Below are 19,303 nucleotides of genomic sequence, written 5' to 3' on the forward strand. Positions count from 1 at the left end.
TTGCAGTGACCCTGACCCTGTTTGGATAAATTCCAAAATTTAGATAATTCTATATAAATCAAACAAACATTCAACCACTCTGTCTTAAGATATTGTGCTAATGAGAATCTCATGTGGATGCACAGATGGACAGATACATGGACAAATGCACAGACGAATGCATGGACAACCTGGAAAAAAAACAAAAAGCCTCCACCACCTATTGTCGGATACAAAAACTTTGTCAGTATAGATATAGATCTGTGAACTTTATCCTTCTGTGGATTTTCAAAGGGAGATGTAATCATATTCTGGACATAAATGAACTATTATATCTTTTAAAACACAATAAGACACAATTGCATCAGAGAACATACAAAACACGCTTTAATATGAAGAAAGAGGCTTTCAAAAGACAAAAATTCAAAGAAAAAGGAAAGGAAAGAAATTTCAATTGGTTTGTATTATAAACAGTACACTGAGATATAAAACTAATCATACCTATGACCTAATTGGTGCCTATAATAGTTGTTGGACTGCTTCCACTGAGGGTGTATTGAGAGTGAACACAACCTCACTGGAAGCTAATGAAGATGGATGAATATGTGATGATGGATCATCTACTACTATCCATTAAAAATCAATAATTTCTACAAAGACAGAACTTGGGTAGCAATATTTTTTCCTAAACATCCACTTGTAATTTAGACTTGAAGTGATTAATGCATGATTTTTTTATTCCAATTTTTACCCCAGTTTTCTCCAAATGTGTTATTGCCAATTCCCATCCACTAGAAAGTTCTCACCTATAGCACAACAGTTACCAACTATGCTTCATGTTCAACTCTGCCATCGTATCTTTTTGAACCGATACTAATCCAACATCACAATGCAAGAGAACACACTTAAAGTAAGGCTCGAGCGCCCATCTTCCATATACATGAGTTCACAGATACCCACGATTAGTGTCATTCTGATTGGCAGTGAGGAGAAATGCCATTCTATCCACCCAGAGAGCACAGCTAAAGGCTAGTTCACACTACACGATTTTAAGCCCGATTTGCAAGTCGCTGAGCTCGTCGACAAAAACCCATTGATCGGAGGCAACTCAGCGAGCAATCTGTGCTCGCCAATCTGCAGTCAATCGTTACGTGTGAACTATTCAATGAGGCTCGCCGACACATCGCCAACATCACACAGGTATTTGGCATGCTAAATATCGGGAGCTGTCGGGCGACTCCACGTCCTCTTGTGTGAAAAGTGTCACAACTGGCTGTGATTGCAGCAACGAGCTACGGCCAATGAGAGAGCAAGGTATGGGGTGAAGTCACCATGAGGAAGGGAAACCCGAGAAACCTTTTCACTCACCTCCAACTCTCTCTGTAGCACACACAATCCCTGCTGCCCGTGTCTGCTAATCCATTCTTTCACCCACTTTCTTTGCCCTTCCTTCGTGGGGTTTCCTCAGCACAAACCTACTTAATTACCACGATGAACACATTTTAGGACGATAACAATAGTGCAACTTTGAATCACCTGATTGCAGGTATCACGTGACTGACACAAGAAGTATGTAACGTGACATAGTTTTACACCAGTTAGTGGTGAAATCATCCTGTATTTCGGCGGACCATTTTTATGGTTTCCCAGTACGCCTCAACAGGTTTTTTTTTTTAGTGTCCTAATGAGTCTGCACCCAGCAGATTGCTGCTGAAGTTTGTCCGCTCAACGGGGGATGCTGCTGCTGTTTTGTATCTGGTCTCTTCTGAGGTAAGTTAATCTTATCATACTTTTAGTGCAAGGGAAATATTTAGGTGCACCATATAGACACATTTATAGAACGGTCGGAATACCCACACTGTAGCAGGCGCACCGATGCGTATAATTGGAGTCAGAACCTTAGCTTACACACAATGGCTCAGAGAAAGAATAAGGGACATCAAAAGGTCTTCTTAGAAAGCTGGGCAACCGAGATACAAGATATTCTAGTCCGACTGGACAATGAGGGTCTAGACCTATCAGTCAACACCAAAGACATTTGTGAGTGGTATTCGTTCAGTGGTTAATAACTAGTCTTCAATAGAATATCTGCACAGTTTCCAAATAAGCTTAAACTGCATCAGCTTCTCTCAGCTATCGAGTACTCATACCGTAATTGTAATGTCGCTCGAAAAGAGAGTAACTCAGAGTTGGAGAATTTACGTATATCTGAACACGCTCAATCTGAACAAATAAAGAATATGCAAGCAACGATCAATAGCTTCTAATATGAGAAACAAAACTTGGCAGAACAGAGTACAGCGTTCACTGAACGCATAGCTGAGCACGAACAAATGCAGTCCAGAAATGCTGGTCTTTAGGGAATGGATGTCCACCACCTTATTTTCTTCGGCACAAAAATGCACATTCAAGATCATACAGCTCGTATGAATGTGCCTGTGCAAAAAACGCTGTGAGCTTATAGCTCTATTCAGTGAAGTGCCAAGAATGTTGGTGCTTTTAGCAAAGGGGCTAGCTGTCCTCTTATATTGAATATTGCTTTTGATGATGCCATGGTTAATGACCTTCTGTGCTTTATGCAATTCTGTCTTGACAAAGATTTCTGAGATGTCCAAATTGCAATCTGTTACAACCGGCTGGGTTATAAAATACAGTTTCTTACATCAAATACAAACACAGTTGTTCTTACATTTGAACATACATTTAGACCAGAGCTTAAATAAAGCTCCCCAAGCATCCCCTATCATGTAGCACGCCCCCCCACCCCCCTTGGAGGAGACCAGGAATAATGATTATCTATTCTATATAAAATCTATCTATAAATAGTCATTAGAGTATTCAAGACTCATGTGTTAACTATGTTGAACCTTTCTCCTAACGCCACTGTATGGTTTATTTCAGCCATAAATAACACCAACAAAACCTACTCAGGAGTAGAGCTGACTGTTGAATTTTAACTTGTAATGCTTTTCCCCACAGTATTTAGAGGGGCTACACCTCTGTGGCAACAGGATAATTAATAGAGCCTATTTTCAACTTGCACATTATTATTATTACTATTATTATGAATTCTGGCTCCCTGGTTTAGCAACAGGGTTTTCCAAATTTTGCAACACTTTTTAAAAATGTAATAATGTATTAGAGATCATTATCAAGGATCGGTTATCAAATGGGACCAAATGGTTACATCACTTAAAGGTAAAAAATACTCACCACATTGTTTTTTCCTTGAAATAAAATACTATGTCATGTGTATGCTGTCAGTTGCAATATGTGTCTAACGGAAATATATCAGGACCACTTTGAAATATGGGGGTCTCCTGCATCCCGGAATGGAAGTAAGGAATAAGTTGAAAATGGGACATTCATGTGTCTTGGACAAGAGTACCACTGGACACTGATTCATCTTTCTGCTGGAAGGAGAGACATTGCCTGTTGGGAGGGCACAGGAGCCCATACCAGGCAACTGACCTCAGGTGAAACAGAGTGAAAACTAGACAGCAAGATCAATGATTCCACACAGCGGAAGACACCAGGTGGAACTGAATCTTCAGGAGTCATGTCCTGGTCAGCTCTGTAATCACAATGCCCTTCAACCAACGATGACTGCCACACATGCTCTCGGGCTGTCAAAATGGCTCTGCATTCATACGTCCCGGAGGAGAGATTTGCAGAAGATTTATAAATTGTGGCAGTAATTTGCTTAAGGTTAAAATGATCAGGAATATGTTTCAGAGATACCAGGTAAACCAAAACTGGTTTAATTACAGTATTCCTCAGGGCATGTTTGGTATCATTTTTATCCATATTTCATGGTGAACGATGTCGTGATATAAATGTCATACAGGTTTAGGAAACAACATTTACAATATATGTTGCAATATGTGCTTTTTCTCCACACACACACACACACACACACACACACACACACACACACACACACACACACACACACACCCTGACTCATTCTCAGGAACTGAACTAACATATAGTTCCAAAGCAGCTGGGTTCCATGCTGCCATAAAACACGCTGGTTCATACCCATTTGGTATCTTGGTAACTTACATTTCAAAGAGGCTCAGGGGTATAAAAGGGCTGGCTTGTAACATCAAGGAAGGGGCTTATAACATGAGAAGTGCCTTTTTACCATTAGGGCTTTTTGCCATTAATGCTTTAACATCACGCATCCGATGGCCGCGACTCAGATCAACATTCTTGTGTTATACTTTCAGCACTAACTAGAAGATTATCTTTCGGAGTGAGATAATTAATTAAATGGAGTCAGATATATAAATAATAAATTAAAACATGCATTCAACCGTCAGCTGCACCTATTTCCGTCTTTGGTCATAGAAGAGCAGTGGACTAAATAATTAACCCTTAATATTTTAGCCCTACACCTTAATACTACTTGCAAAAGGCCAACACAAATTTGAGCAACCAATAAACACATATTTATGAGTATCCTGTTGCATCCAAAAGTCATACCCATAAACCACTGTATAAAAAAGCTTTAATGGGTCAGACCTGATGGGATATTTTGTGAACCTAAAGGGTTTTGATATAATACATATACAGGAGTTACAATCCCTGGGACGTGTCAAGGTTGAAGATGGACCATTCTCCCCAGCAGAGTATTACAGAGCCTCTGATTCCAACACCTATCTATTTACCATCTGAGTGATCCTCCATAAAAAATGGCTCATAAAATGCACGAGTGTACTTGATCTAGCCTGAGAGATTACAAACAAGAATCCAGTCCATCAAATCTCAAGTTCATACAAATGTCTTTGTCTCTCCAAGCGGGGTTTAACAAGTGTAAATGGAGAGTCAACTTATTCTCATTTGCTCAGATGATCTAATCAGGATGCTGTTTGGCAGATCGGATGTGCAAGCCCAAGGAGGTGAAAAACACACAAGGTCTGTGATGTTTTCCCACAATATTATGGGTGAGGTCCTTACAGATTTGGAGGATATTCAGGGTAAATCTGACAGCACTGAGGTTCTGGTAACAGACTTACCAGTATAGTTTGGAGTTTTTTTTCTCCAATGCAAAATGTAGAGGTAGTGACAATGTTGTGTGTATGTCTGTGTATGTGATTGTGTGTGTGGTGTGCTTTCTAAAGGAGGCTTTTTTTTTGGAGAAGCTTTGAGAACAGTATAGATTCCTGTAAAAAAAAAAAAGGATTTCACAGGATTGACTGAGCTCAGTAGTGCAGTCTCAATATCACAAACTGACATTTATTACTAAAATGTTTCCATCACCCTTCATCAAATTTTCTATTTATCTATGCGCATTGTTTTTTTAAAAAAAATCTATACACACACTACTAGCTTCATTACAGCTGCGTTTATATTAAATCCCACTGATTTGTTCTCACTGGAATACCCTGAATATTGTGTGGGAACTTGTTTGAAGTGCAGGCTAGCAAAATGAATTAAGGGGAGGATTTGAGGTGCAGTGGGAGTTATTTAATATCAATTGTCCAATTGTACATCAAAAGCCTTGAAACAAAAAACAATATTATTGAACTACGAACCTTTGCATGGCATGTCTATATTCATGTCACGTCACAGAGGTAAGGACGGATGCAATCCGTACTTTCCGTAGTAAAATCGTAGTTTTAGTCCTTTTCAGACAATTCAAAGGAATCCACATGCACATTTGAATGTTTAAAAAAGTTTAAGATCCCATGAACACCCCATGTTCTAATTTTATGGCCACAGCAGACACATAACACAAAACAAATATGCATCTATTTTTAATTAACATTTCAATCCACGTTAACTTTATAAGACTCATGAGCCCACATGTCCAGCTGAGTTATTTTACACACTTGTATAGTGTGTGAATGCAATGTGGATTGAAAGGATGATCAGTGCATGCCATCCAATGTGAATTCCCGGTTACTCAGCAGTAAAATTCACTTTTAAGATACAAAAATTATCATACAGTCATTATAGATTTGGTATAAATACATATTTTGATATATTTAGACATTGGTAACAAAGTCTATGTAGCAATATGTATATGTATGTTGATACTTTATGTGTATTTTCGGACATTTTATGTATAGTGGAAAGAAATGATGGAGACCTGCAATCATCTGAACAGAGCATATGTACACAGGGTCTAGCTAAGGAATAAATTAGATTCTCAAAATGCGTCTCTGAAATGTTTTTTTTTTCAGTCTGAAAAATTGAACTCGCCACAAACAGCTCAGCTGAGATTCAGAGTCATCTTTTAAAACTGTATGATCATTATGGTGCTGAGACCAGTGTGGGGTAAGTTACTCAAAAAAAAGTAATCCACTACAAATTACTAAATGCTATTTACATTACTGATTATGTATGTAAAAAGTAATCTGATTACTAATTACAAAAATACACTACAAAGTGAAACTCATGGTTCTTTCAGTAAGTTTAGCGCGCGTCAATGTACGACATGATCAGAAAAAGTCGGATTTATTGTGACACTTGCCTCGGGTGTTGTCACTGTTTGTAGGACTACCATACCAATAAAAAAAAAATAAAAAATTCTAACTAGGCTAGTTTGGTGTCGCAAGCCAAGGGGAGGCAGAGCTAAGCTATCATTGTATGGGTCTATAGTTGCTACAGAGCCATGCAAAGTATATTATCTTTCCTTATGCTCTGCTCATATCACGTTCAAGTAAACTGGGACTCATATAGACAATTATACACATTGTTTTCCTGCTCAGCATCAGAGGATGCTACTGTTTCAATTTCAACTCCTTTACTGGTTTAAAAAATTGGTCTAGATCCATTTTTCCTTACACTGACTGTGAGCTAGCGTTTGGCAGATCTGTCAGCTGTCAGCCAACAAGACACGAGTATTTCTCCGTATTTTCCTGTAAACCCCGTCTGATTGGTCTCGCCTCCGTTCACTGAAGATATAAAATTACAACACTTTTACTGTCGTTCAGTTACTTAGTGACAGACTATTCCAAGTGGAGAATTATTCAGGGCTAAAGAAAAAAAACTTCCAGGATACAGTCCCGAATTCCCAGGCCAGGTTACGCCCCTGGCAGGCACGCAATACGTGATTTATTTTAAAAATGCATTTCACTTAATATTGTTTTCTTAAGAATAAATTTGCAAGTAACGTAATTTTATTGACATCGGTAACTGTCATCAAATGACATAGATTTAAAATCGAATGCGTTTCATTACTAGGTGATTGCGTCGAGTGAGCCAGATAACCTGTCAGTGCACTCTCTTGAGCAATGTCTATTTGAACACATTGCTTTGACCACTTTTCCTGCATATATTAACAGTTTGGAGTTTTCTAAAAAGATCATCAGTCGTGCATCTGTCTTAACTGCAACAGAATGAAGATTTGCAGACATGCAATATAGACAGAATAACTAAATCTTTCCAATGTTGTTGGGGGAATTCATAACGCTAATTGCTCTTCATACTAATGAAAGCACCTGTTACTGTGTTTATTCTTTAATTATTCATGGAGGTGCATTTATTTAAGTTATTAAGCAACAACAAATAATAATCAGGAAACCATTAACCTACTTGCCTGAACAGGAAGTGAGACCCAAGTGCTGCTCATAAGGTTTATTAACAACAGGAAGGATAAACAAACAATCCTAATCTTTATCCAGGTATGCAGACAGGTAATTGGTTTGCTTAATATTTATAATCACCTTTATTTTATGTTGATAATAGAATTCGCAAGACAAAGTAGTTTCAGCTCACAGTGAAACTGTTGATGTCACTGATATCTCTTTGAATCATTTCATCTGGTTTCCAACCAACAGACAGCATCATGATGAATGTTTCAAATTGTGCATGATAAGAAATGAAATACTACTTGCAAGGTACTTTACTACGAGGCAGCATTATTCCTTACATAAGGACCATGCTGTGTGGGTTACCGCAGAAATAGAAAGGTGATGAGAAGGTCAGTGAATGACAGCCTACCTGCTTCTATCACTGTAACACAAATTATACATATTATATACCGTGCCCTCCACTAATATTGGCACCCTTGGTAAATATGAGCAAAGAAGGCTGTGAAAAATTGTCTTTTTCTTTAGCCTTTTGATCTTTTATTAAAAAAAAATTCACAAAAATACTCTGCTCTCACGGATATCAAACAATTGGAAACACAACACAGGATCATTAAAAAAAAAATCTTTGTTAAATATTGGTATGCAACAATTATTGGCACCCTTTTAGTCAATACTTTGTGCTACCTCCCTTTGCCAAGATAACAGCTCTGAGTCTTCTCCTATAATGCCTGATGACGTTGAAGAATACAATACAAGGGATCTGAGACCATTCCTCCATACAGAATCTCTCCAGAACCTTCAAATTTCGAGGTCCACTCTGGTGGACTCTCCTCTTCAATTCACCGCACAGGTTTTCTATGGGTTTCAAGTCAGGGGACTGGGATGGCCATGGAAGGACCTTGATTTTCAGTAAACCATTTTTGTGTTGATTTTGATGTATGTTTTGGATCATTGTTCTGCTGGAAGATCCAACCATGAGCCATTTTAAGCTTTCTGGCAGAGGCAGTCAGGTTTTCATTTAATACCTGTTGATATTTGATATTTGAGTCCATCATGCCATGTATCCTAACAAAATGTCCAGGTCCTCTGGCAGAAAAACAGCCGCAAAACATTAAAGAGCCACCGCCATATTTAACCGTGGGCATGAGGTACTTTTCCATATGGCTACCTCTCTGTGTGCGCCAAAACCACCTCTGGTGTTTATTGCCAAAAAGCTCTATTTTGGTTTTATCTGACCATAGAACCCGATCCCATTTGAAGTTCCAGTAGTGTCTGTAAAACTGAAGTCCCTTGAGTTTGTTTTTGGATGAGAGTAGAGGCTTTTTCTTGAAAGCCTTCCAAACAGCTTGTGGTGATGTGGGTGACTTCGGATTGTAGTTTTTGAGACTTTCTGACCCCAAGACGCAACTAACTTCTGCAATTCTCCAGCTATGATCCTTGGAGATTTTTTGGCCCCTCAAACCATCCTCTTCACAGTATGTTGAGACAATATAGACACACGTCCAATTCCTGGCTGATTAATAACATTTCCAAGTGACTGGAACCTATTATTGCCCTGATGATGGAAATGGGCATTTTCAATGCTTGTGCTATTTTCTCATAGCCACTTCCCATTTTGTGAAGCTCAACAACCTTTTGCCGAATGTCACAGCTATATTCCTTAGTCTTACCCATTGTGATGAATGACTAAGGGAATTTGGCCTGTGTGTTACCTCATATTTATACCCCTGTGAAACATGAAGTCATGGTTGAACAATTTCCTGTTTCTAGTCACCCAGAAGTACTTAAAAATGTAAAATATCAATGGGAATATACTTCAAATATATTTTTCTCATATGAATTCATAGGGGGACCACGGTGGTTAGCACGTTTGCCTCACACCACCAGGGTTGGGGGTTCGATTCCTGCCACTGTGTGTACAGAGTATGCATGTTCTCCCCGTGCTGCAGGGGTTTCCTCTGGGTACTCCAGTTTCCTCTCCTTGGACTGATTGGCATGTCCAAAGTGTCCATAGTGTATGAATGGGTGTGTGAATGTTTATGTGATTGTGCCCTCCGGTGGATTGACACCCTGCACAGGGTGTACCCCACCTTGTGCCCGATGCTCCCTGGGATAGGCTCCAGGTTTCCCTGTGACCCTGAAGGGTAAATGGTATAGACGGTGGATGGATGAATTCACGGGGTGCCAGTAATTGTTGCACACATATACTTAACAAAGTTTGCAATTTTTTTTATATCCTTGAGAGCAGAGTATTTTTGTAAATATTTTTTTTAACAAAAGATCAAAAGGTTAAACAATAAAAATAATAATAATTCCACAGCCTTCTTTGCTCATATTTACCAAGGGTGGCAATATTAGTGGAGGGTACTGTAAAAAGTGTCTCAAAAAAGCGCTAACAATCTCTGAATCATGACATCACCTCTAGTATAGAGTTGCTGAAAAAAGCCTGCAGCATGCTTTGCCTTAGCTGCTGCTGATCAAAAGGAGCTCAGAAGTTTTGGAGTGAAAGCCTTGGTTATTTTAACGTCAGGCTGAAAAGTACAAAGCTTCCCCTTCCTACATTAGCTGACAGTGCTGCTTCATTCAAAGAACAAATCTTGTTGCTATAGAAGATGAAAAAAAAAGAAACCTAGTCTAATGCACATCTCAATATAAAGAACTGTTTAAGGATATACCATATATTCATTCATTCATTCATCTTCAGCAGCTGCTTTATACTGGTCAGTTTGGTGGTGGAGCCACACCCAGACTGGAATGTCACTCCACTGCAGGACACCATGTACACACATTCTGTCTGTGCCACCTACTGGCATATTTCTGGGAGGTAGGAGGAAACCAGAGAGCCCAGAGGAAGCCAGCACACACACAGGGAGAACATGCACAGAAAATACATATGGACAGTAACCCAAGCTCTGTAACACTGTGCCACCCTACAGAGTATATTTTCATATGTTACACTTTATAAACAGGCTTAATATCAGTCAATAAAAATATTACAGCAGGTTTCCTTGCATAATGAACGAAATTTAAAACAACACCATGTAGTAGGGTTATATGGTAAATATATGATAAATGCTAGGTTTGATACCTGTCCAATGCAATGCGTTGCTCTTCAATATGCCACTTACCAACAACAAGGCATTTGTAAGCCTTGATAATTCAAATCATGATTTTTTTTTGCTTAGGTTTTTATCTCAGTTTGCAAGAGTATCAGAATATAATTACTTTAAGAATGCAGTTTTTGTTTCTTCCTTAAGCTTGTCTTTATTAATTAGCACACACATAGCACACACATGGCTTAATGGTTTGTGGGCATTTTCACCCCAATTAATTAATGTGGGCATTTCACTAAGTAAACAATACATTTAAAACAGTATATTAATGTCAAGCTTAAAATTGTCTATATTCTATTGGCAGATTGTTTTGCTTCTAGAAATAAACCATATGCAAATAGAATAAGACAATTTCAAGCTTAGAAAAGAATTGGAAAAGAAAATCTTGAAAAGTTTGTTTAAAAACAATCTAATAAAGAGAAGTATTAGTTGATATAGTTGCCTATATTCAAGATATTTTGATGGTGTTTTCATGTACATGCTACAATATTTTTTTATTTCTGCTAGAACTGTTCACACCTATTTGGCACCAGTGTAACCACAATAAGTTATTGAGTTCATATAACTAATTCAAATATTCTTAATATTGTGTATTATCATACCAAAATAAACCCCCAGTCTCGAGCATATGGCAAATTGTAAAGCTACTATTGAAAAGCTGCAGGACTGAGTTTATGAATGCTATAATGAAACCTACTGAGAGCAGTCATTATGTGATTCCACAAGGAGTGGCATATTTTCCCAGATTGCCATTCACAGTGCTCATGGACCATTTCTTACACACATATAGGTGATTCAGATTACAGCCTCCTGCTGGTTTTGTTTTGGAGTGACAGTCACGACCTGTGGTCTGTTGATTGAGTCAAGCTCTTGGTCTGTGTGGAAATAAAACACAATCACTGCTGAATGAATGACAACCGAGCATGAGAGTAATTGTAACTGCAGGACTCTGTTATTGTGTGTTTGCAACAGAGAAATGTTGAGTGATTCTGGACACCTCAATCAGCAGACAGTCCTACAGGACGCCAGAGACATGCTTCCAGTTATTTCCATGAATATGATAAGTAAAGAATGTTAAAATAATCATCCAATGCACTATTATGAGGCAGTAAATGCCATACAATTAAATGCAAAGGTTTGATTACATGTCTGAGGAGTTATTTTAGACAAATAACTATTGGGTGAAGGTAACAAAAAAACAAAAATAATTAATTCAAATTACTGTAAATCCTACTGGCTTGTCGTGTGATTTGATCAACAGATTTAAATAAACCGGTGTTAATTTGATAAAACTTGAGCCAAGTTTGCTATTTATCCCCATATTTGTAATTCAGCATTTATTATTCATACCACAAAGCTACAATTAACATAGCAGATGGTGATGCATGTGGGTGGAAGAAACAAATGTTCATTGATTAAAAAGAAAGTCGATGAAAAGCCATTAAAATGAATCTGATCATTAGAAATGTAATTTGATAATCATTAGGACTACATGATAATGACTGTCACAATTAGTTATCACCATTATTTGGCTCAATACTGACATCACAATTATCAAAAATCTTCAGCCAATTTAAAAACAAATCTGTAATTGTACTTTAGCATGTTAAATCAGCAGAATCACATTGTGCTTCATAATCTTGGCTTTCTTCAAAAGTATAAAAATTGGTATACAGTAATACCAATGCATCGTCATTCACCTAATTACCTCACTACCTAAAAGACGTCAGCGTGACTCAGAAGCCCATAAAACACAGGAGTATAATTTTGCAAGCAAGTGTTCTGTGAATGAATAAAAAGCCCAAAATGGCTCACATATGCACCATATAGGCATAAATCATTACTCTAAAGAGGTTAGGGGTTGATAATAAAGAACACAACCCTTGCCAGGGATATGAGTCATGCTTCAATTTCCGTTGGGACAGATTTCTTGCCCGTGTCATGGTACATGCGGCATCATGGTGTGTGATTAGTCCTTTCTAATGCAGAGCGACCATGGATCACTTCTGAGTCGTACCTCAGCTACTCAAGCCTGAGAGAGAGAGAGAGAGCTCTCCAGCAGTGTTAATCACCAGCAATGTGTTTGCTCTGTTTTGGATTCAGGCCTCGGCATAGACACTTGAGTGGGATTCCATTTGTAGAGGGCAGAGCTATTGACCGGATTAGGAATGACATGCTATATTCTAAAAACTAGTAATAAAACTGTGGTGAAAGAAAAATAAACCTATCTGAAGAACAAGCTTTCCAAACTATTTTCTTTACCCACCCCCCACCCCCCAAGAAAGAACCTGCAATAAATAATATAAATAATACAAATGTAATAAATGTGCATACTGTACTCCTCCATGCCAAGAGAAGGGAATACAGTAAGTGCAAGAGTCTTATATATAATGAAATTGCATAGATGTTCATGAGAGCTCTTTAATCACTTAAAAGGTTCTACACAGTACTACACAACATAGTATAATGAAATGCTAAACATGATTGATATTAACATCAAAACAAGACGCGTCTGCTAATTGAATTGAAATTAATAGCCTTCAACAGCAATACCATAAAGCCTTGAAAATTTTTCTCTCAATTTAACTCTGACACTGCCAAATTAAAGGAATAGTTTGGTGAATTTTAGAGTGTGTATTATGCCTCTTGATAATACATTTTAGATGATTGCAATAGCCTTGTAGCTCCAGTGAATCAAGTGTTAGACACTAGGCACATTTCAATTAATTGACTATGAGAAAAATGGTGTATGTTTGATTTTCCAGTCAATTTTACAGTCCATTTGGGTCCAGCTGCATTTACAGAAACACTAATTCTCATTCAACACTGGCAGTTTTGTTGTGCTTCTTCGGCTCAAAATAAAACTGAGTGAACTGCAGAGTCCGCTCCCAGGGGTATCTGTCTCTCATAAGCACCCAAGCATACGTCATTGTGATTTTGTTACAAAATCCCTGAAACAGACGCAATCTCATAGTCTCATAATCAAGCTCCTTGTGTTTGTGTACGAGTAGATGGTGGCTCTCTAAAACACAGCACCTCACACTCATATTTCTGCTGCGGCTTCACCAGGGATTAATCCTACATCGTCTCTGCTCTTGTTTCCTCAGATGGTGCAAAATACCATCATATTTAACAACAAGCAAGTCCTGTCCCACATCACATACTGCTTTCCATACTGCAGAATACATCCAGATTTAATCTGGTAGGCTAAAGTTTCATGTCATGTGTCATGTCTAATGCTTGCAACAGGACTGACACTGAAGACTTGCTGCATCCATTCTGAGTCATGTATGTGCTCTTATGCAATTCTGAATGCAACAGATTTGCAACACTCAAGCCTGTGCAAGCAAATGCATGTAACAGGTTTTTTTTTAAAGCACAGAAGTTCATGGTTCTATTGACCCCCCCTAAATAAATAAACAAATAAATAAAATCAATTAACACTTAAGAAATAAGGGAGGCGTTTGTAATTCAACCCAGGAACCTGCTAAGAAGCTGGCTTGTGTGGTGAAAGAAAGCATGCATACAAATAAACGCACGTGCAGTTCAAGATACCTGAAGTGTTCTTTTTTTCTCTCTGCCCCCCCCCCCAAATCAGAGCAGGATAATGTGAGTGGTGCGCATTTTAAACTCACGCTCTCTCCATGCATTGATGCTCTAGGTTCTCTGTTCCCCGCTGTATCTCGTGCGCGCGCTCGCTCTGAACACCAGCCGCGTCCTCTCTCTCTCTCTCTCTCTCTCTCTTCTGACGTGTCCTGTTTTCTCTCCACAGAGTCTTAAAGCAGACAGAAAATTCCCCACGCAAATTCAAAGTATATTCCTCAAACACGAATATAAGGTCCGCTGGACGAAACAAATAGATCTTCTGTCGTCCGTGTGCGCGCGCGCTTCTCCGTGTGGCGGGCGGCAGCTCTGCTCTCTTTCCGCTCTCGCGCTCCCCTCTCTCTCTCTCTCTCTCTCTCTCTCTCACGGACTCGTTGGCTCGCGCCGGACACCGGACGTGTTTCCTTAGCCAGTGTTTCCCTCCAAATCCTGCCCCTTTACTCCAGATCTTACAGTGTTTGCTATTCCAGCACACGTGATTAAACTTATCACGAGCATAACATGTGTGCTGGATCAGTGTTTCCCATAGTTCCCCTGTTCTGCTGTTTTTAAAATCGCACTCACCTGACTCAATTTATCAGCTTATTAACGCACCACTCATGAGGTAGGCTGGGTATCACTAAACTGTGCAGTTCATCACACACTCACCTAAATACACTTATCTTCGGTAAGCACTTCATCCTAGTCAGGGTCAAAGTGAGTCTGAGGCAGTCCCGGGATCACTGGGACACCAGTCCATTGCAAGACACCATGCACACACTCCTTCACCTCTAGGGGCAATTTAGCATAGCCAATTTGCATATGTGAATGTTTTCTAGGAAGTGGGAGGAAATCATCGAACCTGGAGGAAACCCACATGGACACAGGGAGAACATGCAAAACTACATACACAGTAACCTGAGCTCCAGAACTTTTTGTTTGTTTGCTTTTTTTTAACTCATAATTGATGATGAGTTAACAAAAAAAAAAAAAAAAAAAGACTGCATTTTATTTAACTGCTTTCTAAACTCTACAGTGGATGAAGGTGATGGATTCTTTGGAATCCTTTAAAAAAAAAAAGTATTTACATGATGTGTTGCAGCGAGTAGTGTTGCCACCTCACAGCTCCAGTGTTCCCAGTTCCCAGTTTGATGTAATTCCTGTGTCCTCCAGGTTCTCGGGTTTCCTCTTACAACACCTTTTTCAAACAACAATACACCACTGCTAGTAGTGTCTATGCCGAATTGCCTCTGGATGTGACGGAGTGTGCGAAAATGTGTGTGTGTGTGTGTGTGTGTGTGTGTGTGGTGTGTGTGTGTGTGTGTGTGTGTGTGTGTGTGTGTATGTGGTGCCCTGGGATAGACTGGCATCCCATTCAGGGTGTATTTCTAGTTGAGTACAGTGGTTTACATCACCTAGACTTTTTTTTATAAGATAAAAAAAGAAAATGTCTGCCACTAAGTGTTATATTAAATATTTTAACAGACTACCCTTAATCGAGAGGACATGCCATCAGAGAAAGTGTAATGTGTGTAACCTATTGTATATCAACAGTAAAATAAACTGCATACATTTTCAAAAGAGCAGAACAAGTCTACACTAACATGTCTGTTTGTACATTTATTATGGTCTGAGTTAGTCAATTGTGGAATTTTTGTCACACACCAAAAGAACGAGAGAAAAAAATAAACACTATACACAATTTTTTTCCCCCACTCAAAAAACTAAAGAAATTGCTCACATTTATCAAAAATCATTTTATAAGGACTTTTTAAATAGTCATATGTTCTCTCAAAAACCCCAAGGTGAAAATTATTGACACTCCTAATATACATATATAATTGCAAGTAAATATTTGTCTTTGAAACAAATAAGGACTATGAAGGGGGAATGGTGGCTTAGGGTCTAGCACGTTTGCCTCACACCTCCAGGGTTGGTGGTTCAATTCCTGCATGCGAGGAGTTTGTGTGTTCTCCCCGTGCTTCGGGGGTTTCCTATGGGTACTTCAGTTTCCTCCCCCAGTCCATATACATGCATTGCAGGCTGATTGGCATCTCTAAATTGTCTGGACTATGTGTGCAATTGTGCCCTGCAATGGGTTGGCACCCTATCCAGGGTATCCCCTGCCTGGGCTATGCTCCAGGCTTCCTGTGACCCTGTGTGGGATAAGTGTTATGGATGGATGGATATTTGGATGGATGGATATTTGGGCATATCAAATGAACCGACTGACTCTCAGGATTATAAAGGTATAAAGTGTACAGTGCAAAAAAGTAGTTAGACACATAAGTCTTGTGTAGGAACCTTTACCCTAGTTAAACAATCCATCTTAAAACTGTTCAAAGATATTCCGTACACAGAGAACAAAAGATGAGGATTCACATATATTTGGTCAGGATCAAAGTTAAAGATACAAAGCTTGTAGAGGCTTATAGAAGTATTTGTTTGTTTTTATTGACCTGGACATAATTCATGCAAAATTTAAAGCTATGTGGAATGTTGAGATAATCAAAACACTGTAAAATAAAATACTGTGACATTATGTTAGCTATCTGGTTGAATATGGAGGTGCCACTGCTTTCAGAATCTTTTGTGTTCATCAAATGGCAAAGCAGGACAATATTATTAAGATGGAAGAAAGCTTTTTTGGTGGGTGTCCAAATTAGCTTGTCACTTCATTATCACATGTGATCAGGTGGGTAAGGTGTGAACTCTACACTGTGCATCACTGAAGTGCTCCCTGTCAGAATATGTCACAGCTCCTTGTCCAGGAAGTTAGCACCTCATGGCTCAATCAATGCACATCTTCACATCCTACATTCATCCTGATCTCTAAGAGAATTGCGTCTGATCCTTGTCACTTCTGGCTTTGCATTGGTGGAACAAATGTTCAGCTTTGAGCATTCTACCAAGCACACATATTGTACTTGGAACAATACTGCACATTACATAACACTCTTTATTTTACCCTGAAACCTGTCACTCATGGCGCCATATGTTTATTTTAACCAATACTCGTGCAATTCAGATTCATTCAGATATAATTCTAAATGACCATCTTCCACACAGTAAAAACAAAAAAAAAGATAATAATAATAATAATAATAATAATAATAATACATTTAAAGCATGTGAAGTGGATAAAAAAAGAAGAAAGAAAACTATGTTGGTGTGATATTAAAGATACATATTTAATACGTCATCTAATAAATATGAATTCTACATTTCATTTGAAAATGGAGACAAAATATGGATTTTGCATTTTTGTGTTAATTAATCATCATTCCACTGTTCATAGAATCCAATACTAAGCACCACACATACACGCATGGAAGAAATACATCAAAAGTGTAACCACTGGCACTTAGGAGAATAGCACACACAGGCACTGTGGTTGGTTTACTGTAGCAATGAAACAGGCTTGTTGAACAAACATAAGTCACTGCTCTTATAAATGCTTCTTGGAGAGTAAAGAGCAGGCGTATTGAACAAAAAAACTATGAATTCATTCAATGGAGTCTTGACTCATTCACAGGATACCTTCTGTAACAATAAGTGACTCGTACACTAAACAGACCCTTTAGCAGTTTTTAATACAACAATGAGACTGAGTTTCAATTTATGGACTGAAGACCCGACAATCTCCTTTAGGATTATCTGGTAGAGAGCAGAATTCATGTTTCCCTAAATTATTGCAAGTTGCTCTGGCTCTGAAGCAGAAAAGCATCCCCACACTGTCACACCTCCACCACCATGCTTGACTGTAGGTATGATGTACTTTTCGTGCAATTCTGTGTTTGGGTTAAGCCAGATGTAATGGGGCCCCTGTCTTCCAAACAGTTCCACTTTCGACTTATCCGTCCAGAGAACAAAAGGTTTGAGGATCATCCAGGTGTGTTTTGGCAAAATTCAGAAGAGCCTTACTGTTCTTCTGGGTTAGCACTGTGTTTTTGCTTTGCCACTCTTCCATGGATGCTATTTTTGTCCAGTGTCTTTCTCATAGTGGAGTTATGAAAAGTGACCTTTTTTGATGCAAGAGAGGCCTGTAGTTCCTTTGATGTTGTCCTTGGCTCTTTTGTGTCTTGCTGGATGAGTCAGCACTGTGCTCTTGGAGGAATTTTGGAAGGTCGGCCACTTCTGGGAAGGTTCACTACTGTTTTTCCATTTAGAGATAATGGCTCTCACAGTGGTTATTTGGAGTCAGAGAGCTTTTGAAATAGCCTTGTAACCCTTCCCATACTGATATGTTTCAAACACCTTCTTCCTCATCATTTCTGGAATTTCTTTCAATTTTGGCATAGTGTGTTACTGAGAAAGACCTTTAACTCAACGTGTTGATTGGATTGAACAGGGTTTGCAGTAATCAGGCCTGGTTGTGTCTAGTCCAGCTGAACCCCATTATGAATGCAGTTTCATAGATGTGGGGAATTAGTTACTATGGAGGCAAATACATTTTCACACAGGCCCAGTTAGCATTGGCCTGTCAATAAAATAATATTATCATTTAAAAACTGTATTTTGTGTTTACTCAAGTTGCCTTTGTTTATAGCTTAGATTTTGTGAAACAATTTAGTATGAGATATATACAAAAACAAGAAATCAGGAAAATACTTTTTCACAGCACTGTATCTTGAAACTAGGCAAGATAATTAAAGTATATCAACACTTTATTTTGTAGGGAGCAGCAGTTTATGACCACATAATCTGGTAGGACAGGATGACATTAATAACAACATAGCATCAAGCAAAATTAAGTTGAGAGGCTATCACACTTGACTCATCAAGACTATCCCGTCATCCAGCATGCAGTCTAGCAGCTTGTTTTGATTGGTTTTAGATGTATGTTTTTTCAGATATGTTCAAGGTAATATCATTAACCAGTCTTTACAAGATTCAGCAAAATTTCCTGCCCAACTACATCTCAAAAACCATTTAAAAACCTGAAGCCAGTCCCAGAATTCTGGAAATGGAAAAGGGAGACATTTTTATTTTTCTGCTTCTGTGTGGGCAAACAGGTATTTCACGTGTTTTGATTGATGGACAATATCCAGTTCATAATCCCCTTTTCCCTTTCTCAATCTTTGC

General features: G+C 38.6%; 1 protein-coding gene across 1 annotated transcript in view; it reads right to left on the reverse strand.

The window, feature by feature from the left end:
- Positions 1-14,775, reverse strand: part of ptprfa (protein tyrosine phosphatase receptor type Fa) — a 264,589-nt gene extending 249,814 nt beyond the window's left edge. Inside the window, exon 1 of the mRNA XM_053683707.1 lies at positions 14,272-14,775. The gene's annotated coding sequence lies outside the window, so the exon portion shown is untranslated. The remainder of the gene's footprint in view (positions 1-14,271) is intronic.
- Between the last annotated feature and the right edge of the window lie 4,528 nt (positions 14,776-19,303).

The sequence above is a fragment of the Ictalurus punctatus genome, chromosome 11, assembly GCF_001660625.3.
Source record: "Ictalurus punctatus breed USDA103 chromosome 11, Coco_2.0, whole genome shotgun sequence".
Taxonomy (NCBI): Eukaryota; Metazoa; Chordata; class Actinopteri; order Siluriformes; family Ictaluridae; genus Ictalurus; species Ictalurus punctatus.